Source organism: Mustela putorius, unplaced genomic scaffold (assembly GCF_011764305.1).
Source record: "Mustela putorius furo isolate JIRA1106 unplaced genomic scaffold, ASM1176430v1.1 tig00000561_pilon_pilon_pilon, whole genome shotgun sequence".
Classification (NCBI taxonomy): domain Eukaryota; kingdom Metazoa; phylum Chordata; class Mammalia; order Carnivora; family Mustelidae; genus Mustela; species Mustela putorius.
The window spans coordinates 1,873,357-1,899,627 of record NW_025421415.1 but is presented as its reverse complement, the minus strand read 5'-3'; positions in this window follow the sequence as shown (position 1 = coordinate 1,899,627).

The following is a 26,271-nucleotide window of genomic DNA, read 5'->3' as shown; positions in this document are numbered from 1 at the left end:
AAAAAAATCTTTATCTATTCTAACTTGGTAACTAAATGGATAAATTGTTGGGGAATGTTGAAAGAAAAGAAATTGCTATTAAGCAAATATGATTTTGATGAAATGAGCTGAGCGTCTGTGATTTTTGCTTTATGATGTATGCAAAAATATACAGTGAATTGCTGCTAGGCTCCTTAATGTTCCATTTTGGGGATCCTTTCTTAAGTGGTCCTTCTTTATAAAACTCCGATTTTAGCTTGCTGCTTAGGACAAAATGTCAAAATGACAGTAAAATATTGCAACCCTCCATTTATTGGGAAGGCAACAAACACCACCAATGAATTCGTAAATAATACAAACCAGAAAACATTTCTGTAAATCTCTTCCTCTCCCTGTTCCCACTGAACCATCACCTGCCTTCCCCGAGGCATTTGAAAGAATGACCCGGGTATTAAAAAATAAAAGTGGAGCAAGGTAAGCAAAAGAGAGACAGCTGACTGCCCTGAAAAGCACAGGTGTCAGCATTCACCAAAATATGTATTCCAACGAGCACACACCAAAGGAAACTTGTGCAGGGTTCTTGGCTTTCTAAATATGGAAAGAAAGGAAATGGAGCATGCATTTGCCAGTCACACGCGTCTCCTTAAAAGCCATTTGGCGCAGGAAAGACAAGGCACTTCCAAAAGAGCAAATCCGACCTTTTCAGGACCGGCACCCAAAGTCTCTCTGACACAAGAGGCCACAGCATGCCTGTTGAAATGATGTGCTTCCCGCCTAGGAAATGATATGGATGGCCGTGCCCGGCTGGGTTTCACAGTGGTCTAATGGCAGGTTCTGAAGGCTGCTTTATTTGGTAATTGTTTGGGAATAGGTCTCTATACTAGCTACATAATTTCTCACAGGGATGCTATATCATCTGAGGGCTTCAAGTTCTATTCACCTGGAAAATGTAATCTACAATGGGGGTGGGGTGCATACAACAGCATGACCAAGAGTCTCTACAAGGCAAAAATGCCAGCAGTAAAAAACCACACACTGATTTAAGTGCTCCTGTCACCATTTGCTTCCCAGGGGCCCTGAGGACCAACACACTCTTGCAGGGAAGCAAATATGGGTCTTATAGACAGACAAAGCTCCTAGAACTGATTATCCAGTCAAGTCCCCGGGAACTCTTAACACATTGCATATTTTTCAATTTGGAAGAATGGTACTACTTATCTAGAAACCTCCTTTCTCCCAGAAATATAATCCATCAACAAAAATAGCAGCAAACATCAGCAAAAAAAGGGGGGGGAGGAGAATTAAATATCGGCCTATTTACTGTTTTCTTTTCGGTGGTGTCTCACACATTGCTAGATGACTAATATCCAGCCATCCGTCTAAAACAAGATCATTACTTGGTGGGATCGTTCTTGCCAGGTGCAATGAATGACTCAGTAAAATGTTGCTCAGTTGGGATCTCAGATTTTACCAATTCTGAGAAACAGCTTCACAACAGGAATCATCCCTGGACAGTCTGTGTTTAGAAAATGGATCTAAGGCAAAGGCACTAAAAGAGCTGGATATAAAAATTCAAGTGGTTCAGATGGGCTTTAGCTCTGATATCCAAGTTCTGAGACACAGGTTAACTTAAAATGTGGACCATGACTTTTGATATTATCACCTGGAATTCACCAGTTGTTTTAATGTTATAAATTGTCCTGATGCTCTTAGCCTACAACTCGGACGGTGCTTCCAGAAGAAGGAGCCTTAAATACATTGTCACTCTTTAAATCTTACATATAGACCTACTCTACCAAGTTCTACAAACATTTAAAAAAATCTGAAGCAGAAAAAAAACAAATAACAATGAGAAACAACACAAGTAAATTGAAGTGAGAGGGAACTGACTGATCAGAGAACTCTGGTCTGGGTCACAAGAGAATTGGTAGAGCCCAAATGAAAGATTCAGTGGACTGAAACAACGTTCTGCTTCATTTCACTTCACATACTCGGTTCCCTTTAGGATCCACCATTGTCCTAGCCCAAGGAATACATATTTGAAAAATGCCCTACTCTCAAAAACCTTTCAGTTTACTAACAGAGAGGAGATGAAACACAAACCTTTGCAAAACTCATTCAAAGGGTATTAAGAGAGGACCATCCGAGTAGTGAAGGAAGGAGACAGGAGGGAAACTTGACTCATTGCAGAGGACACGGGAAGGGTATGAAGATTTAACCAAGCCTCAAGTACAGAGGAACTCACGCTTCTCATGTCATAAGGTAAGTAAAGACTGCTTCGGAAAAGTGATAAGGGGATCAAATGATGTCATTTGTAGCAATGGATGAACAAATATCTCATTGTTGACTTAAAACCAGTGACCACAGTAACATGACCAGATTGCCTGGGAACAGGATAGGAGTTCAGGGTTCTGCATGCCCAATCCACCCTTTTCTACCAGGCACCATGAAACAGGTACATCATCAGGTTTGGCCAAAGCACAGTGAGCTGCCTTCTTTTATGCCACGAGGTACGTGTTGGGATGTGCACCTATGTGCCCCCAGGGGACTCAGAGAGGTCCCACTGCCCAACCCGAAATGTCATTGAAACGATGATGCTACAGAGATCATACTCTAGCTCCTCCTTTAGCTCCTGTGGTGCTAATTTCTCAGACATCATGGCAGTGATCTCATTGGGTAGAACTGTTTGATTAAAGCAACTCTTTCCAACTGAAGTCTTCACTTAAGTAACTCACGACAAAACTTGTTGATTTTCCTCAATAAACTGCATTGTATGAACCCATCACTATTTTTTTCTTTCTCCCTACCATTTTATACCCCCCAAGGAAGCCCTCATCAAGTCAGGAGCAATACAGAGTAAACTCAATAAAACCTCAATTTTAGATCTGAATGACGTCCCTCAAGAAAATATTTAGGGCGATTTCCCATAAGATTATGACTGACGTACAGAGCACGCTTATCAAGCTTATCCTTCCCTCCCTGTCTGCCCGTCATCCCCTTTCAGGACAACCATTGTGATAATATGCTCAATTATGATCCCTAAAAAAAGGAAATAGGAGATGGAGAGAAAAGTCACCAGCGGTGGGTATTAAGGAGGGCACGTATTGCATGGAGCACTGGGTGTGGTGCATAAACAACGAATTTTGGAACACTGGAAAGTAACAAAATAAAATAAAATGGAAAACATTAAAAACAAAACAAAACAAAAGTCACTGGATATTCCCAACCAATCAAATTGCACCATTTACCCTCACCCATTCACAGTCATTTCCATTATTATCACTAAGATCTCTTTCTAAAGGCCCATGGTAATGGGCCCTGTGACATGCATTACTGAAATGAAACCATTTTTTCATTTTCACAAGAAAAGATGGGGTTGGTGTGAGTTTTGTTCTCATGTAAAGTATTATAAGCTATCTGTGGACTTATAGAGACATGAGCTGTCTCTCAGAAAGAAAAGAACAATGAACACTTAAAACTCCTGATTAAAATCCCCTTGCTTAGAAATCATGCTTATTCATGCTCTACACCAGAAATCCCATTCACACTTTGACTCATTCATTAATAAAATTAAATAACTATTATGTAGTAGGCAGTATCCCAGATGCTTGGGGTAGACCAGTGAACAAAACAGACCAAGATCTCTGCCAGTGAAGAGCTCACATTTCAGAAAACAACTCTGGGTTTAGGACAGAAGTGGAATTACAAAGAAAAGAAATGATAAACCCATCAATAACTAGTGTGGGAACCATTGTTCATCCACCTGAAATAAAATAAAATTAGATCCCTACCTCACACTAGACATAAAAACAATAACAATAACAAAGTTTCACACTAACGTGTGAAATGTACTCTTTATAGGAACTTAAAGTAGGAAAAAAATGTCTTAAACAGGAGACAAAGCAAAATCCATATTGTTCTATTTGATTGTATAGTAATACGAAGGTTCTGCAAAAAAAAAAAAAAAAAAAAAAAAAAAAAAAAAAAACAGCAGTAACAAAAATCAAGCCATAGGTTGGAAGAATGAACATACATAATCAGGAAAGCATCTGTATTCAAAATACACAGAGCAGTCCTACAAATCAATGGGAAATGAAGATTAAAAGCCCACTTTTTTTTTTTTAAAGATTTTTAAAAGATTTTTTATTTATTTTATTTGACAGAGAGAGAGATCACAAGTAGGCAGAGAGGCAGGCAGAGACAGAGGGGGAAGCAGGCTCCCTGCTGAGCAGAGGGCCCGATGCGGGGCTCGATCCCAGGACACTGAGATCATGACCTGAGCCGAAGGCAGGGGCTTAATCCACTGAGCCACCCAGGCACCCCAAAAGCCCAATTTTTAAACTGGAAAAACAACATGTGCAGTGTATTCATAAAAGAGAAAATCAGAGGAGCCATAAACTTACAAAAAAGTGATCAACCCCTAAAGTTACAGGGAAAACACAAGTAAAGCAAAAAGGAGATGTAATGTTATACCCATTAAATTGGCAAAAAAACCTTTTTTTAAGATTTTATTTATTTATTTGAGAGAGACAGCAAGAAAGAGTGTGAGAAAGAGAGAGCATGAGCAGGAGAGGGGGAGAGCGAGAAGCAGACTCCCCACTGAGCAGGGAGCCAGATATAGGGCTTGACGAGGGGCTCAATCCTGGGACCTCGGCATCATGACCTGAGCCGAAGGCAGGTGCTTAACTGACTGAACCACCCAGATGCCCAAATAGACAAACATTTTAATGTCAGACACTACCAAGCATGGATGAAGATATAGAGCTATAGGACTTCTCAGTCACTGCTGTAGAGAGAGAAGACTCGTAAGGATCCCTTTTGGAGCATCTTGTTAACATCTAGGAAACAGCTTACTCAGGTGCTCAAAGAGATCTGGGGGAAAATGTTCTTCCCTTCCCACTACAGTGTAATCCGAGCAAAACTTGAGAAACAAACTAAATGCCCCATGAGCAGGAAACTACAGAGATTATACCATATTCAGCAATGCAAACCTGCAGCTATTAAAATGAATAAACTGGGGCCATATTTAATTAACATGGAGAGTCCTCAGAAACACAATAGTCAAAGACCATGAATTGCAGAAGGAAAGACAGAGTATGATAACATATCCTTTCAAAATCTACAAAAAAAGATTTAGTAAAAGGGGCATCTGGGTGGTTCAGTTGGTTAAGCCTCTGACTGTTGATTTCGGCTCAGGTCATGATCTCAGAGCCCTGAGAACAAGCCCTGCGTGGGTTCTGTGCTGGGCATGGAGCCTACTTAAGATTCTCTTTTCCCCCTCCCTCTGCCCCTCCCCCCTCAAAAAGTGTTTCCGAAAACCATTAACATGAAAGTCATTAAATTCATAGCAGTGGTTATTTCCGGAATGGAAGTCAAGGAATAAAGTTAGGGAGAAGCCTACTGCTGTCCTCAACTCTAATTGCAATGTTTAAATGCATTTCTTCTTTAAAAATATCTCAAGTAAAGATCACAAAAATCTTCAGTTTTAATAAATCTGATTGGTAGATACATACATTCTCCCAGTGGTAGCCTCTACTTGTCTATACTTGTCTACAAATGTGATATATTTCCTAACAACATTATCGGTTTTTAAAGAAGAGGAAAAATAAAATTAAATGAAATTTGTTCCTTCTGTCCCTGAAATGAGGTGCGCGCGTGTGCACGCGCGCACACACACACACACACACACACACACACACAAAAGGAAATGAGCCCATGGCCTCACACTGTCCATTCAGAAATAAAACAAATTAAAAGAACTGGGCTATGCTATTTCTACTGTCCACTTCCCCCTGCCCTCACTCTCTGAGTATCACATTCACCTGCTTGTCCCAGCAGTGATTGGCTGCTGGTGGCTGACTGGGCACAAAAGGCCTTTGCTCGTGATCTGTCAGCCCAAGGACTGTCTGGACCTATGGAGAAGCCCACCTTCAGGAAGAATGTGGAAGAAGACAGGAAATAATCTGCTAATACTCAACCTTGCAATTAATAGGAAATACGAATTTCATTGAGCATTCTGTCTCTCTGTGTTCTTTTTGATTCCTACTTTGCTGGAATTATAAAAAGAAAGAAAGAGAAGCACCTGGGTGGCTTTTTGTTAAGTGTCTGACTTTGGCTCAGGTCATGATCTCACCATCCTAGGATCGAGCCGCACTTCAGGTTCCCGCTCCTCAGGGAGTTGGCTTCTCCTTCTCCCTCTTGCTCTGTCCCTCGCCCCACTCATACTCTCTCTGTCTCTCTCAAATAAATAAATAAATAAAATCTTTTTTTAAAAAAATTATAACATGATATTGGCTTGAGAGAATAAACATGATGATTTTTGGCAAGCCATGGAATAGAAACACAAAGTAATAAGACTAAATCATTTGCTCCCCCGTCTTCTTCTTTCCAGACATGTGTTTCACCACTACTTAAAATATTTTTTTCTACAATGGTTTTATATATTCCCTTTAATTTCTATGGCTAATAAGTTCATGTGTCATCTTGTCTTAAGTACTTCACACCATTTCCTTTGAAAAATGATCCCACTCTTAGAAAGGTGAGGAATTTAGCGCAGTATTTTCCACACTATGCTGATCTTGGCCAAAATAATTTAGGATTTAAACATAAATTACAGTTTTATTACATTTTTATATTATACATAGTATCTTTCAAGGATAATTTTTAATGCTCAAGCATTATCTAGACAGTTCTATATGTTTAGCTTGTATCAATGAATAATAGAGTCCTTTTTTACTCAGACTTCTTCAATTTTTACTTCTTGTTTTTTACTTTTGATCATTAGGAGCTGTGCTTTCCAAACTTTAATGTACATAGGAACCACCTAGGGATCTTGTTAAAATGCAGATTCTAATTTTGGTAGTTCTTGGGAGGGGCGTGATACTCTGCATTACTAACAAGCTCCCAGGTGATGCTGATGCATCACTTTTGATCAGCAAGGAGCTCAAAGTAAATTTCTCAGTGATACATAAGTAGTGTGTTTTTGCATCTTTGTATATTTGGGAATGTCTTTCTATTGTTCATACATGTTAATAACATAATCACTAACAATAGTATACATGAAGCATAGATGTTTTCCACACATCTCTTTAGTAGATTATCTATTATCTTTCAGGGTTCTGCATTGCAGGGAATATCAAGGCTCACTTTACTTTAGCCCTTGGAAATACAGCACTTTTTTCCTGCCTGGAAGCTTGCAAGAGGTTTTCTTCTATCACAAGAATTCAAAATTTTGCCATAATTAATCTAGACATGTTGCTACTTTCGTTTCATTTGGTGAAGAGCACAATGAGTATTTTTAATTTTAAATATTTTCAAGCTTATGAAAAAATTTTTCTTCATCCCTGATGAAGACATGTGCCCTATACTTTTTATGTTTATTTATCTATTTATCAATTCTTATTTTCCTTAAATTGGATCATCTCCTTTATTCTTCATATCTATAGATTCATCAATTGTAGCTGGAGATTTTAATACCTTACTTTCAATAATTGATAGAACTAGACAGAAAGGGAGTACGGTTATAATGACCTGAGTAGTATCACCAACTTGATATAACTGACTTTCATACAACCAACACTATACATTCTTACAATAAAATGTCACAACATTGAAAATGAAAATGACAGATGTATGGCTATACTTGAAAGCATCAATGAATCTTAGAAACAAGGTTGAGGAGGGGGAAAGTGTTTCATAAAAAGAGGGGATTTCACTATGAAACTATTTTCATAAAAATGAGCAAAACTAAATAATGTATTAAGGACTATATATATATATTTATATATATACATGTACATATTATATGCATATATACTATATATAGTAAAGTTACTATAAATTTATAGTAAAACATACTTTATATATAGTATAGCATGTACTAAATTTACTAATATATAGTCTAAATTTACTACATATAATAGTAAATAGTAAGGAAAAGCAAAAAAAAAAGAGGAATACAACACAGTTCAGTAGTTCAGTATACTATCTACTTCTGGAATACATAGTATATTTCAAGCTCTTAAATGTTCTACTCCTTAAAATAGGTAATAGATTTGTTATTTTTATTCCACTACTATCATAACCACATTCAAACATTAAAAATGCCAATCATGGAATCAACTCCTACTAAGATCAGTGAAAGTAAAACTCAGAAAGCGGTGGATGGAATGATGGCATAAAAAATCTGTATACGGGGCGCCTGGGTGGCTCAGTGGTTTAAGCCGCTGCCTTCGGCTCAGGTCATGATCTCAGGATGCTGGGATCAAGTCCCAGGGCTCTCTGCTCAACGGGGAGCCGGCTTCCCTCTGTCTCTCTCTGTCTGCCTCTCCATCTACTTGTGATTTCTCTCTGTCAAATAAATAAATAAATAAATAAAATCTTTAAAAAAGAAAAATCTGTATAAATCAGAGCATCTGAGTGGCTCAGTGGGTTAAGCCTCTGCCTTCAGCTCAGGTCGTGATCTCAGGGTCCTGGGATCGAGCCCTGCATCAGGTTCTCTGCTCAGCAGGGATCCTGCTTCCCCTCTCTCTCTCTCTGCCTGCCTGTCTGCCTACTTATGATCTCTGTCTGTCAAATAAATGAATAAAATCTTAAATAAAAAAAAGAATCTGTATAAATCTGCTTCTGCATAAAAGCAGAGAAAAACTTAGCACAAGTTGTCAAAATTAACTTTTCAGAATATGAGAATTTAATCAAAGGCTTGCAACCATCTCAGGAATGTTCATGAAACAGTCAAAAAGTATTGCAAAGTCACAGTAAGAATTTCAGGAATTTTAACTTAACTTACTCCCATCTTCTTTCCATCTGCAAAGAAATGGAAAAGTATGGCCAATACACAGCTAACATAATAGTCGTCAGAAACTGATCTGAAGGGACCCTAAAATTAGATGTATTCAACAAAACTTTCAAATTATCCAATATAAATAATTTCAAATAAATAAAGAAAACCATAAATAAAGAATTAAGGGACCAAGAGAATGAGAAGACAAACCATAGACTGGGAGGAAATATTTGCAAAAAGCACAGCTAATAAAAGACTATTATCCAAAAACAAACAAACAAAGACTGTTATACAAAATATATATGAGAAACATTAAAAGTCAACAATAAGAAAAGTGACAACCCAACTGATAAATCAGCAAAAGATCTAAACAGATATCTTACAAAAGAAGGTATACAGATGGCAAATAAACAAAAGAAAAGATGCTCCACGTCATATGTCATTAGGGAATGGCAAATCAAAACAATGGTGAGATACCATTACAGACTTAATAGCAGGGTACAAATCCAAAACACTAATAATACCAGATGCTGGCAAGAATGTAGAGCAACAGGAACTCTTTCATCTTCTGGTGGGAAAGTGAAATGGTATAACCACTCTGGAAAAAACAGCTTGGGAGTTTCTCACAGAATTAAGCATACTCTTGCAATATTACCCCACAGTCACACTACTTGTTTTAACCCAGACGAATTGAAAACTTATGTCCACACAAAAACCTGTTTGTTTGATTTTTAAGATTTTATTTATTTATTTGACAGAGATAACAAGTAGGCTGAGAGGCAGGCAGAGAGAGAGGAGGAAGCAGGCTCTCCACTGAGCAGAGAGTCCAATGCAGGGCTCGATCCCAGAACCTTGGGATCATGACCTGAGCTAAAGGCAGAGGCTTTAACCCACTGAGCCACCCAGGAACCCCTAAAAAACTGGTTTTTTAAAAAATATGTGTTTATAGCCGCTTTAGTCATAATTCCTAAAACTTGGGAGCAACTAAGATGTCCTTCAGTAGGTGAAGAAATAGATGCACTGTGGTACATCAAAAAAATGGAGTATTATTCAGCACTAAAAAAGAAATGAGCTATAAAGGCACTAAAAAAAAATAGATGAACCTTAAGTACCCATTACTAAGTAAAAGAAGACAGACACTCTGAGAAGACTGCATACTATATGATTCCAACAATGTGACATTCTGGAGAAGATAACACTGTGCAAACAACAGAAGGATCACTGGTTATGGATTATGGAGGGGAAAGGGATGAAGAGGTGGAACAGAGGGAATTTTAGGGCAGGGAAACTGTATGTGATACCACAATGGTGGATACATGTCAAAATATAAATTTGCCAAAACCCTTAGAACATCTAACACCAAGAGTGAAACCTACTGTAAAGTGTGGCTTTTGGGTGATAATGATGTGTCAATGTTGGTTTGTGGAGTTTACACTCTGGTGCAGCATGTTGATGGTGGAGAAGCAGGTTTGCTAGAAAAAAGATGGAGTCTATGACTCAATTTTGCTATGAAACTAAGACTATTCCAAAAATTAAGACCCCCTACAAGACAAACAAAAAAGAACTAAAGGAAAGAATAACAACAATGTCTCACAGAAAAGCAAATAGCAATAAAGGATCAGGCATTATAAAAAAGAATCAAATAGAAATTCTGGAGTTGAAAAGTACAATAACCGAAATGAAAAAATTCACTAGGGAGAGTCAAGGCTGATTTTAGGTGGCAGAAGACAGAATCAGCAAGCTTTATCCAGTCTGAGGAACAGAAAATGAAAAGAATGAAGAAAAATGGACAGAGCTGCAAAGAGGGGAAACAACAAAGCAACATACGTCTAATGGGAGTCTCAGATGGAGATGAAAGAGAAAAGGGGGCATAAAAAATATATGAAGAAATGATGATTAAAACATCTCAAATTTAATGGAAAAGATTCATCTACAACCCAAGAAGCTCAATGAATCCCAAGGAGAAAAAAACTCGAGGATACCCACAGCTTGACACATCATAATTAAACTGTTGAAAGACAAAAACAAAGAGAAAGTCTTGAAAGCAGCAAAAGAGAGACAATTCAGGATATACAAGGGATTCTCGATAACATTAACAGCAAATTTCTCATCCAAAACCAGACAGGCCTCAAAACAGCCCAATGACATAATCAACCTGCTGAAAGAAACAGATGATCCACCAAGACTTCTACATACAGAAACACAACCCTTCCAAAGTGAAGGGGAAATTAAGACATTCTCAAGTAAATTAAAACAGAGAACTTTATTAACAGACTTGACTTATAAGAACACTGAAGGGATTCCTTCCTTAAAGGAGAGAACAGGAGACTAACTTGAATCCATATGAAGAAATAAAGAGCAGTGGTGAAGATAATTACAGCAGTGAACATCGGAAGTATAAATACATTTTCATAACATTTTCCTTCTCCTATGCGACTTATAAGACAACTTCATAAAAATGGCAACTGGTTTACAATTTGTGAAAGTGTAATTTGATGAGAATGGCACAAAGAAGGGGGGGGCAGGATGAAATTATGTGAAGGTAAGTTTTGTGCTTTACTGAAGTTAAGCTGGTACTCATGGAAACTAAATTGTTTTGAGTCAGATGTTAATTTTAATTCCAGAGCAATCACTAAGAAAATAACTTAAAAATATCAGATATTTATTTATTTATAAATATCAGATATATATATATATATTTTTGGTAGAACAGATTTTTAAAAAATATGATCCAAATATATAAAACATACTGTAAGCTCAGAGACAAAAAAATTGAATGTAAAAGAGTAGAAAACAATACCACACAAAGAGGAATCAAAAGAGAATGAGAATGGCTATAGTAACATCATACACAATAAACCTCAAGACAAGAATTGTTGGTAAATTATCTTAATTTCACTAGTAAGGGAATCAAAACATAAAGAAGTTATCTAAGTGGTCCAAGATTACAAAACAAACAAGTGAGAGGTAAGGAATGAAATTGAGGAAGTCTAGCTTCCAGAGACATGATGAACTTGGAGGAACTTAGAGGAAAAGATGCAATTCTTGGCTTTTGAATTTTCAAAATGAATGTTTAAAATTCATACTGTATATACCAGGACTTGGCAAACATTTGACCCTGGCCTGTTTTTATAAGACCCATGAGTTAAGAATAGTTCCTAACTTTTTAAACAGTAAAAAAAAAAAAAAAAAAAAATGTGAAGAACATTTCAGGTCACATGAACGTTGTGTTAAACCATTGTCAGTTCTCTGCATTTTGTCAATTTCACAATCAAAGCTGAATATTCTCATGTCAGACCATATAGCAGTTCCATGGGTTAGTAGAAATGAAGTTTCATTTCTTTTTTTTTTTTTTCATTTAAATTCAAGTTAGTTAACATATAGTGTGTTATTAATTTCAGGGTAGAATTTAGTGATTCATCAGTCACAAATAACACCCAGGACTCATTATATCACATGCCCTCACACTCCATTCCCCCCACCTCTCTCCCCTCCAGCAACCTTCAGTTTGTTTCCTAGAGTTAAGAGTCTCTTATGGTTTGTCTCCCTCTTGGTTTTTATCCTGTTTTATTTGTCCTTCTCTTCCCCTACGTTCATCTGTTTTGTTTCTTGAATTCCACATATGAGTGAAATCACATTTTATTTGTCTTTCTCTGACTTATTTCACTCAGCATAATACCCTCTAGTTACATCCACATCATTGCAAATGGGAAAATTTCATTCTTTCTGATGACTGAGTAATATTTCATTACACACACACACACACACACACACACACACACACACACCCCCACCTCTTCTTTGTCCATTCATTGGTTAATAGACATCTGAGTTCTTTCCATAGTTTGGCTATTGTGGACATTTCTGCTATAAATATTGGGATGCATGTGCCCCTTCAGATCACTATTTTTGTATCCTTGGGATAAATACCTAGTAGTGTAATTGCTGGGCCATAGGGTAGTTTCCATTTTTAACCTTATGAGGAACCTCCCTACTCCTTCAAGAATGGCTGAACCACTTTGCATTCCCACTAGCAGTGTAAGAGGGTTCCCCTTTCTCCACATCCTCACCAACATCTGTTGTTGCCTGAGTTGTTAAATTTAGCCATTCTGACCCCTGTGAAGTGGTATCTCTTTGTGGTTTTGATTTGTATTTCTCTGATGATGAGTGATATTGAGCACTCTTCCAGGTGTCTGTTAGCCATTTGTATGTCTTCTTTGCAGAAATGCCATTTCTATTTTTTGAGCTCAAGGCCAAGACTGAAATTTTTCTGAATGACAGGAACTACCTCCAACCATGATTATCCAACACTGAATGGCTTTTGAAATTAGTTTTGCTGAAGACTCTCTCATGTTTTTACAGGTAACAGCTTTCCCTCAGATTTTTAGCTCTGGCTGTGACAACGTAGATGCTATGGGACTAATCTTCCTACAGAACATAGTTAGGTAAGCAGGACGACACAATTTAAAATTGTTTGAAGGCATTATAGACAGTCAGTGCAGGCTCTTCTTAAGGGGTTTGCTTTCCTTAAGAAAAGGAAAACATAGGAAATGAACTCTACACTCACTTTGGCTTTTTTTTTTTTTTTCCCCCTACAGCCACTCAGTTTACAGAGGTAAGGAAGGAACGGTGCTCAGGCTAAATCAGGGGTCTTGCTTAGCTGAGAAGGCAGAGGCCCAAGTCAGACCAGCCACAGAGGCTAAAATATAAGGGCAAAGTTTCAGAGGCCAGGGGACTACGGAGAAGAGAACTTCAAAATTTGTCAACCAATCTCCCTTTTGTAGTCAGCCTGAGGTTCTATGTGTACAGAATTACAACGCACACGCACACGCACACAGCAGAAGACAGTAGCTCCAAGTCTAGGAAGCTAAGCACAGAGGTGAGCAGCCTCTCAGTGCTGCGAGACAGGTGTTAGAGTTCCAGGCCCAAGCCAAAAGAGAAGAGCTAGAATTTCTGTGTACTTAAGAGAGCTACACCCTTACTAGCAGTAAGGGGGAAAATCCTAAGCCCCAACAAAGACGATTTATAGGAACAAAATGATTTGCTATACCCATCTCCCTGCCGAAAAACTTAAGCCACTTTGATTCACTTTTTAGCTCATGGTCTATTTTTGTTTGCTCTATTATCAGTCATGTGCAGGTAAAAGTTTCACAACCAGCTCTCCAAGGACAAATAATCCTGAGTGCTAGCATTTGCCCATTTCTATTGTGTACATATTCCTACCATGACCCATTTCAAGCTACCAGTATGCCATCACTGAACACAAATTTGGGGAGAGATGTGCACGAGTGACTCTCACCAGCCGATGTGAGAGGACCCCAGCACGCTCCTGAAACCATGCAGCCTAATCCCTGGAATTCACTTCAAACTCAACAAAAAAGTAGGAATGACTTCATAAACCCAAGTACATCTCATAATTCAGCATTTGTTTTAACAGTTGGAAATGTTGAATTTATGTGACTGTCTCTTCAGAGATTTTCTTTTCTATAAGGTAAGACCTGCAATATAACATTACTCTTGAACATAATCTCTTCTTTGGACTGCACGATGAGTCTCTCTCATTCAAAGACAAACAAAAGAAGTGTGTTGGACACCACTGAAAACTGTTTTCCGTGGGTTTTACCTTAAACTCATGCTGATGGAACATGGTTGGATTCAAGAAACACTATGGATCATGTTCTCTAAGGCACTCTGCAGTGCAGTGAAGGGTTTCCTACCTCTTCAATTGTTCTTATCAAAACAATATTCAACAGTCTAAAAGAAAAGTCAACATAAGGAAATTTGTATTTTTCAAGACTACAGGGAGTGGGGTCTGGGGATGTGGGGAACCCAAAGCAAAGAGCATACATAAGGTTGAAAGATTAGAAAATGAAAATACTGGATTCCAAGTCTCCATCTCTTGTCGGTTTAGTAGCATATGAACTCAGTTTGAAGCCACCTCCACAATGACCCATGACCAACAGGGGACACATTGCCTTTCTGGCTCCATGAATTGGGGATCGAATTACCTTACTGGTAGCTCTCCTCCCCCACCAGGGAAGAGTCAGCCAAGTTCTTTTGGGCTGTTCTCATATGTCTAAATCACCCATTTCCTAGCACTTAGGAAAAGTATCCTTTTTCCTCCTGAAACCCTGGTCTTATAATGAATTTATGCCATAACACAGTGTCTCTTTGAGGGAGGAAAAAAATCTTACATGATTCTCCAGAGGTGATGGCTTCACTTCCCTTTGTATCTTGATGAATAAAAACATGTATTCTAATATGACATTCTCTATCCTGCTGAAATGCAGTATTATGTTTGCCTTGGCTCATACAATCCTGCTTGGGCTAACTCCTGATGAGCTTAGTTTTTCAGACATAGCAATATGCGAAAGTGTACTGGTTTCCTATTGCAGCTATAAGAAATTACCATAAAGTTAGTAGCTTAAAACAACATGAGTTTATTTTCTCACAGTTCTGGACATCAGAAGTCTGAATTGGTGTCTCTGGGTTAAGACTGTGGTGTCAGGATGACTGAATTCCTTCTGGAGGCTCTAGGGAGAGAATCATTCTTTAGCTTTTTCAACTTCTATAGGCCATGTGTCCCATTCAGCTCACCCATCTTCAAAGCCAACAATGACCACCAGGTCTCTCACACCTCATATCACTCTGACAGTGACTGACTTGTCTCCATCCTTCACTTTTAAGGATCCTTGTAATTACACTGGATCAACCAGGACAAACCAAGATAATCTGCCCAACTCAAAGTCAGCTGATGAGAACCTTCATTCCCTCTTTGCCATATAACAGAACACATTCATAAATTCCAAGGATGGGATGTGGACAGTATAGGAGGGCCATTATTCTGCCTACCACCAAACGGAAGGGAATAAAAGTTAGAGAAAGACCAAAGAAAATGGAGAACATTTTTACGAGCCCATTTGTTCTCAAAAGAAGGCATAACATACTGTCATCACAAAACTAAAATACATAATTTTTAACGGTCAGTCACTCTCTTCTATGTTTGTGTGACTGAGACCTGCTCTCTTCACAAAAGGAACATCCTTAAGAGTGTCCCTTAAGCATTTCTACAACAGGGAAGTGCTTTGTCTGTTGGCTAGACTTCAAAAGTTGCCCCATGCAACTCCAAAGTTAAAGCATAAAAGCCACTCATCTCACAGACAATGAAACAGTGATCCAAAGAAGTGAGAAAACCCACCTACATTTTCACACTAAGCAAGCCAGAGATGGCCTCAGAAACCCAGTCTCCTGATTCTCCATTCAGGGTTCTTGTCCTATCCAAGGCCACACGTCAGTGGACCGAGGGTCTTCAATAACTTTCCTGCTGTCAGCATGAGGGAGAAGTTGAGCATAAAACTCATCATTCTTGAAAATGAAAATGATGCCATTCCCTCCAGCGTGATAAAAACTCATCCCATTCTCATCTCAAAGCTAGACAACTTACAGAGGCAAGGAGATTGAGTAGATCATAAATTATTTCCCAACATTCCTCTAGCAAACAGTGTTGATCAGATGACTCTATAACAGTTATCCCACATCCCCTCACAGAAAAGAGGTTGGAAAATACAAATGCTGCTTGTTTGGTTTTCTTTTCTTTTTTTTTAAGCCATTCCATGAGAAATAGGAATTCTGCCAAAGGGATCAATGGTGCCCTGTGAAAGCTTTGCCTTCATGATAAACGGACAGTCAGGCCTAGGTTGTGTCACCCTTTGTATTCCTACATGGAGGACAAGAGCTTTTGTGTTTGTTTGCTGCTCTGTTCCAAGTATTAGAGGGCACCTAGAACACATATAAATATTTTCTGAATAAATAAATATGGTTGAACAATGCCAGCAGTTACACCATCGATGTGAAATACGAGAGAAAATCAGATGAATCTCAGGGAAACCATCCTTGACATCACTATGCTACTGAATTAATACCAACAGATTCCTGTCTCCCTGCTATTACATGACAAGATTTAATTCAACTTGATATTCACTGGATGCCAGGTTTTCTGTTACTTGCAGCCAAAAGCATTACTTACCTAGAGAGTCACTTTATGCACCACAAGTCTGCAAATCAGACATATGAAAACAACTGTCTAGGGCTCCTGGGTGGCTCAGTTGGTTAAGCATCTGCCTTCTGCCCAGGTCATGATCCCAGGATTCATTCCGTCAGGCTCCCTGCTCAATAGGGAGTCTGTTTCTCCTCTTCCCCCTCCCCCCTGCTTGTGTCCTCTCTCTTTTGTTCCAGCTTTCTCTCAAATAAATAAAACTTTAAAAAAAAAAAAGAAAGAAAGAAAAGAAACAGCTGCCTCTAGCATAGGGAAAATTTATAAGGTGACAGTAAAGCTCAAACTCTTGATGGGGTAAAAATGTTCAATATCTTGATAGAGGTTCAAGTGTGCAATTTTCAAAACTCAGTAAATGTATATTTAGGATTCATATATAATTGTTTCTAAATTTTAATGAAGAGAATAAAAGCTATAAACAAATGTCACACTCTGGCTAATGACATGCACACTAAAGTTTTATACATCAGGCAGTGTGCTGATATCTGCAATTTGCCTTGTAGGGCATCAGGAGATAAAATACAGGGGCACCTGGGTGGCTCAGTGGATTAAAGCCTCTGCCTTCAGCTCAGGTCATGGTCTCAGGGTCCTGGGATCGAGCCCCGCATTGGGCTCTCTGCTCAGCCCGATGATTCCCCCACCCTCTCTTCCTGCCTCTCTGCCTACTTGTGATCTCTGTCTGTCAAATAAATAAATAAAATCTTTAAAACTTAAAAAAAAAAAAAGAAGATAAAATACAGATTGACAGAAGGATTCGTGTATGGTAAAGCAAATACAGTAGAATGTTAGAGTGGGTACTTAGGAGTTCACCGTCCAATTTTTTCAACTTTGAAAATATTTTAACTTTGAAAATATCCTTAACAGCCCTATCTTATTAATACATGTGCCATACCTGGAAGAAATGATGGTTTTGAAATTTCCACTTATATGAGTCAGAGTTGCCCTATGACTAGGGACGTAGCTAGAGGACATCTCCTCCAAGTGTGTTGCAATCATAGTGTTAACGCAATAAGGAAATTCTTGATGGCAATTTCTTTTTGACCTTGACAGAATTAAAACAAAATCTTCCTAAAAGAATGACCAGATAATAGTAGTTAGTAATTGGGAGGGGCTGGCCAAGTAATGATGAGGAATTTATTCAGTTGCCTATTGAAACAAAATAGAGAGCCAATAAGGAAGCATGTACCCTGATTGAAATTTAATATACTCCATCTCTGGAATTATGGTATGTAGGATAAATCTTTTAAAAGCACGTGGGAATACTGGATTAAACGTAGCTAGCATCCCCTTACAGGCATAGGTGAGATATGAACGTCTCCAGAAGTCAAACTAAGAAACATCTGCAGAGCCCTCACCATCTGACAGAGTCAAATACATTTGGCCAGTGATCAAGTGTGAGAACAGAGACACCGAAAGGAGTAACTATAAAGACAAATGATTTCATTAAATACACTATATACTCTAACAAATATCTGGAAAATAGTAACCGCTTTATGGGCAAGTGCACAGATGATTGTCTAAATAAGTAATCTTCAAAATATCTGAAATTACACTTTGATTAGGAAAAAACAATTATTGATCATGACCTCTGTAACTGTCAGCATTCTCCACGGCAACAGAAGCAATAGGATAAAGATATAGATATGCATATATATATATATACATATATACAAATACATATACACTCATATACATATAGAAAGAGCTTTATTATGAGAGATTGGGTCAAACATCTGTGGAGGCTGAAGATTCCTTTGACCCACCTTCTGCAAGCTGGAAACCCAGGAAAGCTGGTGGTATAGTTCCAGGCCAAAGCCCAAGGCCTGAGAATGGGGAGGCCACTAGAGCAGGTCCCTGTGTGTGTCTGAAGGCCCAGCTACCAGGAGACCAGATGTCTTAGAGCAGAAAGAGCTGGATGTGCCAACCCAAGCAGAGCACCACTTCCCCCTTCCTCCACCGCCTCATTCTACCAAGACTCCACCCACTTTAGTGAGAGCTATTGTCTTGATTCACTCTACCAATTCAAATGTTAATCTCTTCTGGAAACGCCATCACAAACACACCCAGATGTAATATTTTATCAGTTATGTGGGAATCCCACAGCCCAGCCCAGCTGACAAATATGAGTCACCAGCATAGCTCCTATATGTTTATTTATATATCATATACCTGTACTAAGTGCTAACAAACTATCTGTATAAAACAATACCCAGAAATGTTAAATTTAAGACATGAGATAGGATGTATATCTATACGTGCATGTGTATGTACTCTTTTTTTTTAAAGATTTTATTTATTTATTTGAGAGAGAGAGAGAGAGAGAGAAAGCATGAGCAGAGGGGAGGGGCAGAGGGAAAGGGAAAAGCAGACTCCCCACAGAGCAGGGAACCTGATGTGGGGCTCGATCCCAGGATCCCAGGATCTTGACCTGAGCTGAAGGCAGTTGCTTAACTGACTGAGCCACCTGGGGGTCCCCTGTGTATGTATTCTAACACGGATTATCTTGAGCACCTTCTGAGATACTTGCGTCCCCTCCCTCACTTTGAAAGCAGTTGGTCTCCATGAGTCGCTACCATATGAAGTAAGAATGAGATGGTTAGAAAGCCCCATGTCCTTCCTCCACTTTCTAGGTGATGCCCAAATTTCTACTCATTTCCTTAGTTTTAGGCCTTAGCATAAACGGCTTCTAGTTCCCTTTCAGAGAGCACTTTTAATTAGAAAAGTGAAGAGCACAAGAAGACAGCAGCTAATTCAGTGGGGAACAGATCAATATGAAATGCCAAGGGGAGGGCTAGAAGTTATAGAGCTTCAGAGAGTAAATATCCCTCTCTTAGGGACATGAAGCCATTTACTCAGAAAGAATTTATAGCCCATACTTAGTAAGATTGGAATATCGCTCAGTTCTTACAAATTCTGTTTTTAAATAAAATGTTTAACAATCTGCCCACTTTCTTATTCCAAACATAAAGTGAGGAAGCCATAATGTCTTCCACCCCAATGATCTAGAAGATGAGTTCTGTGCAGCTGGCTGGACCAGCCCCCTCTCCCACATTTGTCATACACATTCTCTCCACACTGCTCACCTTGTCAAAGACAGACAAGTCCCAGAGGAAGAAGGGAGTTCTTTGGTCAAGACCTTCTAAGTATCATGTTTCTTTCACACCAGCTAAATTGAGGACATGGGTTTTTTGTTTGTTGTTTTTTATTTTAATTCTGGAATTTTTCCATACTTCTAATCCTCCATAATCATTAAAAGCAATCCTTTAAAAAAGCAATCTTTGGGTGATTTCAAATCTACATGCTTTCAATTATTTTTTGTGCTCATTTCTTTATTAGATAAATAAGTACGTGTCAATTATTTTTGCTATTTTATACCCGTTTTATACTTCAGAAGATGTAGCTTCAGTTTTGAATAAATGTTTTGAATAACACTAAAAGTAAAAGCTAATAATTTCTGTAAGCTTTTACAGAAGTTGAAATCCTAGTAACCAAATGAGGAGAAATGTGGGGGGGTGGGGCAGAGTTTTATTTATTTCTTTTTTTTTTTCCTTGTTATTTGTTTGTGAATATATAGAAATCGCCGTTCTTATTTTCAGGTGTGGTCCTAAAGCAAATGGTACAGGTTTGGGCTGGAGCAGGTGGAGTGACATACTGGAAGCTTCCATTTCACTGAAGGGACACAGATCAAATATGGCCAATCTGAGCTGGTTTCCAGCCTCTCCCTTTAGCTGCTCAGGAAGCCAAGTTTTGTAGGTAATGGAGAGTATAACCCTTTGTGTATTCAAAAGGTTTTAATTTTCATTTATTTAAGTTATTGGGTTGCCAAACTTTCCAAAATGGATTTCATATTCTTTTTTTCAAACAATTTTTAAAAGATTTATTTATTTGACAGACAGTGATCACACAGAGAGAGAGAGAGAGAGAGGAGGAAGCAGGCTCCCTGCTAAGCAGAGAGCCTGATGCGGGACTCGATCCCAGGACCCTGGGATCATGACCTGAGCCAAAGGCAGAGCCTTTAACCCACTGAGCCACCCAGACACCCCTGGATTTCATGTTCTTAATCAAATGATATCAAAGGTAACTGGACATCTTCTTGATAAAATCAGCACAGTCGTAATGGCTATCAATGTCTGTATTCACCCCAGATACCTTTTATTCTTGAGTTCACATTTACCTTCTACCTGTTCTTGCCCCTTGTCTCTCCAGAGCTGCAACACTGTAGGCTTCTCTTGTTATGAAAGTCCTTGTGGATAATATATCTGATTGGAGGAGTTCTTCTACAGGCAGAAATCCATACCTTCCCTATGAGACCATCACTTAGAAAACAAAAGCCATCTTATTATCAATTGTAGTGTATTGGCCTTACAGGAGAACGTGAAAGGTGTTCCCATAGGAAAAGTGCAAGGGGCCGTTACTTAATTTGGTTGTTTATCAACTTCTTGGTTCTACCTGGGTTTTAGGCATAATACCAATATGTGAATGCTGGGTAAGTCAATTATCACTTCAGGACTAACCCTCGGAATATTCATGTAATAGCCCAGAGCGTATCAGTATTTGAGTGGAAAAGTCAAGGCTCTGAGCAAAAAGTTCCTTATCCAGTTGACATCAAGTCCATGAAGATACTGAAGACTGAACTCATATGTATGCTAAGTGAATCTGTTTCTACTTGGAGATTAATAGACACTGTGGATTCTGATTACCAAATTACTCAGTTTGCAAATCTAACCCACAATCTTTAATACCTCATTTCGCTCCTTGCCTTAGAATTGCACTAAGAGTTCCTTACACATGACTGTAATGCTAGAAAGCCAGGAGGAGTATAGGTCAACCCCTAAATGGAGATGTAAGCAAAAGAAACAAAGAGTGGTGCATAAAACTAACAGGGAATAATCATGTATCCTTGAAACCAGCGCTTTACTTCAAAAGGTTAAAGCAATTTTTTCCATCTACTGAATTACCAAGATCATAATCCCAACTCTTCACTTATTTCTACTTTGCCAGATTTGGTTCCAGACAGAATGGTATTGATGCACACACACCAAAGCGAAGTCACTTGAAATTCAAGCATTGAGAAAAGCATCAAAAGTAACCAGCAAAAAGGAGAAAAAGAAAAAAATCCCTCACAAAAAAAAAAATAACAAACAAAACCTTTGCTATCCATTCCCTGGATTTCCAGAACACATAAGCAGTATGCAATTATAAAGTTAGAGAATCCTTCTATACAGTAAAATTCTGCCCTCCAGGGAATTTCCACACACCAAAAATAATCCACCTGACAAATTAAAAAGAACTGGGTTGCACAATTCTAGAACGGGCAGGAAAGCATCAGGTGTCATCTGTGTCATTAAGACATATAGGTTCTCAAGACTGACCAATCAGAACTTTGACAGATGCATTTTGTTACATTCCTCTCTTTAGTAGAGTTCTATGTTCAGAATAAAATACCAAACAAAAGTATTTTCTATTTATCAATTTTGGAACATTTGTAGTATATAAAGTACCTCTTTGTTGCACAATAGCAGACTCTCTGAAGGGTGGACTTCAGCCATGAAATGCAAAGACTGCCCACTGAAAAATACGTAGTATATGTGTAAAATGCTATGCCCATAATGTTAAGAGCGGAGGACTCGTGACTCATTCGACATCATCTTCAGTTCTTCTCTCCCTGAACAGCACTGTTAACCAGACTCTCCTTCCCGGGCTGCGATGGAGAATAAACTAAGTGTAACATAAGCGTACAGGAGCAGGGACAAGGTGGGTCGAGGAGGTCCAACTGAGCACAATGGCTGCATTTCAGGAGGCTGCATAATCCAATACCAGAACACGCGCCTCCGCACGCCAAGACGCAAAGGGCAGCCAAGCCATTTCGTTCAGTGAAATAGGGTCTTTTGTCCTCCAAGCAAGACTATGGTGCAGAGTAAACACATTATAGGGTCAGAGTTGCAAGGAAGAGAAAGGATGCTTTTCCCTAGGGCTGGAAAACAAGGTGATTTAGACATATGTGAAAAGCCCAAAGAACCTGGCTGACTCTTTCCTGACAGAAGGACAGCCACAAATCAGGTACTAAAATTCCAATGTCATGAAATCAATGCTGGAGAATGGAAAGATTGGCCTATTTTCACTGTGGGTCCCTGGCGGGTGGGGGGGTTGGTGGTGGTTTCAAGGGCCAGCCCCAGGGAATTCACACAACCCAAAGGGAAGAGTTTCGAGGGCCATCGTCGGGAGTTCACACGACCCAACAGAAACAACAATGAAGTGGCAGTATTGCAAATAATTTCATGGGAGCTCTATTTGCTTCAGGGATCTTTCTTCCTCTCCTGGGCAATTTTAAGTAAATAGACTCTTTCTCTAAAGTTTCTTACATGGTAGCAAAACATAATAGCTTGATAAGAATAAATGAATGAATGAAATCTCCTCCTTACGAATGGAAGTGCCTCCAATATATAGTACGTGTTCCCGAAATACTCATGGACTCCAACTTCACTAGATCAACATCTGTTTGAGGCCAATAAATGGAAAGGGTATTCATCGGGACACAGCCCATACCCACTGATGGACTTTGGAGGAAATTCGCTCCTGCTCTAGTCCAAAGATGGTTGTATTCATGAGTATTTATATACATGTACCACTTATTAGGGGGAAAAAAATAAAAAAGGAGAACAGATGGCAGGTGCTCTCAAAAACCTCACCCCTCCCTCCATCTACAATTTCCAATACAAATTCCATCTCACAATTCTAACCCGCTGACTTTTTGAACTCCCCCCCATGTGGCACTGAGCGTGGATTTTCTCCCACAGCCCCAGCCCAGCCCTCTTGAAGTGTACCATGCTGTCCCCTGGAGAAGGGAGACCTAAAGACACCCCAGGCCCTGTAGAGCTTGGGTTTCATCCACTGATGATCTCTACCAAGTAGATGCATTTCTTACGATGTGGGAGGGAGACAGGAGACAGGATCCGAGCTCCAACATGCACAGCCACGGAAGGTTTTGATTTTTCTGTAGCAGAAGCAATAAAGAACCCAATGTCTGGTCCTGAGCATTGGGACTGTGAAGAAGAAGGACCAGAGCATCTGTTTTCATGGTTTGGATCATGCGTGAGGTGACAAAGCCCAGAAACACCTTCGGGGCTGAGTCCTCATCAGCTACAATGATGGGCAGTTCCTGGTACTCCTCTGATTGAGTCCTGGAAGCTCAAACAGGAGTTGTTTCTGGCTCTCTGGCTATTTCCTAAGCACCTAATTAAGCATTTTCTGCTTAACTAGCTATTAAAACAGTTCTCTTCATGTCTTTCTTCCTTCTCCTTTTTCTTTGATTTGCAATAGTCAGGCAAGCTAAGGAGGACACAAAAAAATATATATTTTTCTAAGAAACTCAAAGCATTATAGGTCAAGATCTAAGCATGGGCAACTGTAGCACAGAGTTTTTATAATGACTTATACAATAGGAAAAAGGAGGGTGTGAAGTAAATAAGTTCCTGCCACAGAGGACCCAGTAAACCTCTCCAGGGACCAGGAGAGGAGCACTGGGCAGAAGTCAAGACAGAAGGTATCCAGACTCCAGGTTCCTCAATCGCTATCCAGAAGGTAAAACAACTACAAAAAAATGTGTGGAAAGAAGTACTACCCAGATTGTTGAGGCCTGAGCTGATAAACATCAGGGCTGATGCCTCTTCTCTCCTAATCTGGGAAGACAGCAAGCCTCTTAGAAAAATCCCACCTTCAACATGAAAGAGTTAGAGCAGAAACAGCTGAGGGCTGGTGGGCATAAGGACAGCCATGCAGCTTCTACTCTAGGGCTGCAGAAAAAGCTATCAAGAGTTCTTGACCCTGCCCCCCAGGAGGGAAGAAGAGTTATATGGGGGCTGGGGGTGGCAGGTAAGCAGGAAGCTGTCTGAGGTCAAGAGAGGGATAGCTGCCAATGCTGCCACCAAACCACCCCAAGACCAGCTGAGCCAATGACACCTCAGCGGATGCCAGGCCGGGAAATTCAGAGAACAGGCTCACTGAGGAACCTCACTGCAGGTGCCACAGTGACAGAAACGGATGCCCCAAGTCCAAGCAGGACAAGAAAACTCAAGCAGAGGCCAACAACACACCATATATTACTTTTCTCAAGTCAGAATAACACATAACCTCTTCTGTGAAAATAGACCACCCGTGAGTGGCAAAGGACGAAAAGGAGGCACAAAGACAACATGGCCAACTGAGACTCCACATACGGTGGGGAAGGTACAAACTGGACGCTGACCCAGATAATATTTGAATTTAGCTGAGAAGCCACGGATTGGACTGAAAATACCTGAGTGGGAAAGAGTAAGTCGTCAGGTCAAGGCTGGGAGACTCAAGGACAAAGCGTGCTGAGTTATCCAGAAAGCAGAATTTTCTTGTGGAAAAACCCATCAGTCATCACACGTAAATTTTGACCCCACTCTAAAAGCTAGAACTGATTGAGCGGTTGCCGTGTGTCAGTCACTGTCCCCAATGAAAGGCGATAAACATGAATTCATTTAATCTTGGTGCAGCCCAACTACCTTCACTTTACAGGTAAAGAAACTGACTCTCACACATACCAAATAGTTATTCCAAGGGTGAACAAAATTGGATATATGACAAAGATTTGATATATGACAAAGATATGACAAAGCCATATCTACAGCCAATTCTACAACCCAATCTACAGTATTTCACAAATGACCCCAATGAGCCATCAAATACTTCAAATGTTTTCTTCCTTCCTCTGCCGTCTGGCCATCAGACACGGTGTAGACGGATCCTGAGGACTGCTCTCTGCATCGTGGGTTGGAAAGGAAAAAGGAAATTCATCTCACCAAAACGATTTTCTTCCCATAACTGGAGTGTGATTTCCTGGCCCTTCTCTTAACTGTATTTCTAACTTAGTAGAAACAGACACTAAACAGAAAACGAAAAAAGACCAAAAATGCAGGTATTTGGATCTGGACAGATGGCAGGTGCTATTTAGACATCTCTCATGGCTCCTTCTAGACCAATTCACTATGGGATTAATTCACATAAAAGGGGGTGGCTATCCGATAGTCTTCAACTCTTAGTTCTGAAGCAAGATTTATGAAATCAATGCACACATTATTTTTAAAATCCTATGAAACATAATTTTGGTGTGCCATAAAACTTAATATCAAAGAACTTGCCTGTGGCATTTCCTTTTCCTGCCACCCCTTGGGACTAAGCCCAGATGCAGTGTTTTCCAGATTTTTTTTTTTTTAAGATTTTATTTATTTATTTGACAGAGAGATTACAAGTAGGCAGAGAGGCAGGCAGAGAGAGAGGAGGAAGCAGGCTCCCTGCTGAGCAAAGATCCCGATGCAGGACTCGATCCCAGGACCCTGAGATCATGACCTGAGCCGAAGGCAGTGGCTTAACCCACTGAGCCACCCAGGCGCCCCTGTTCTCTCGTTCTTTGCTCACCAAGCCATCCCTGAAG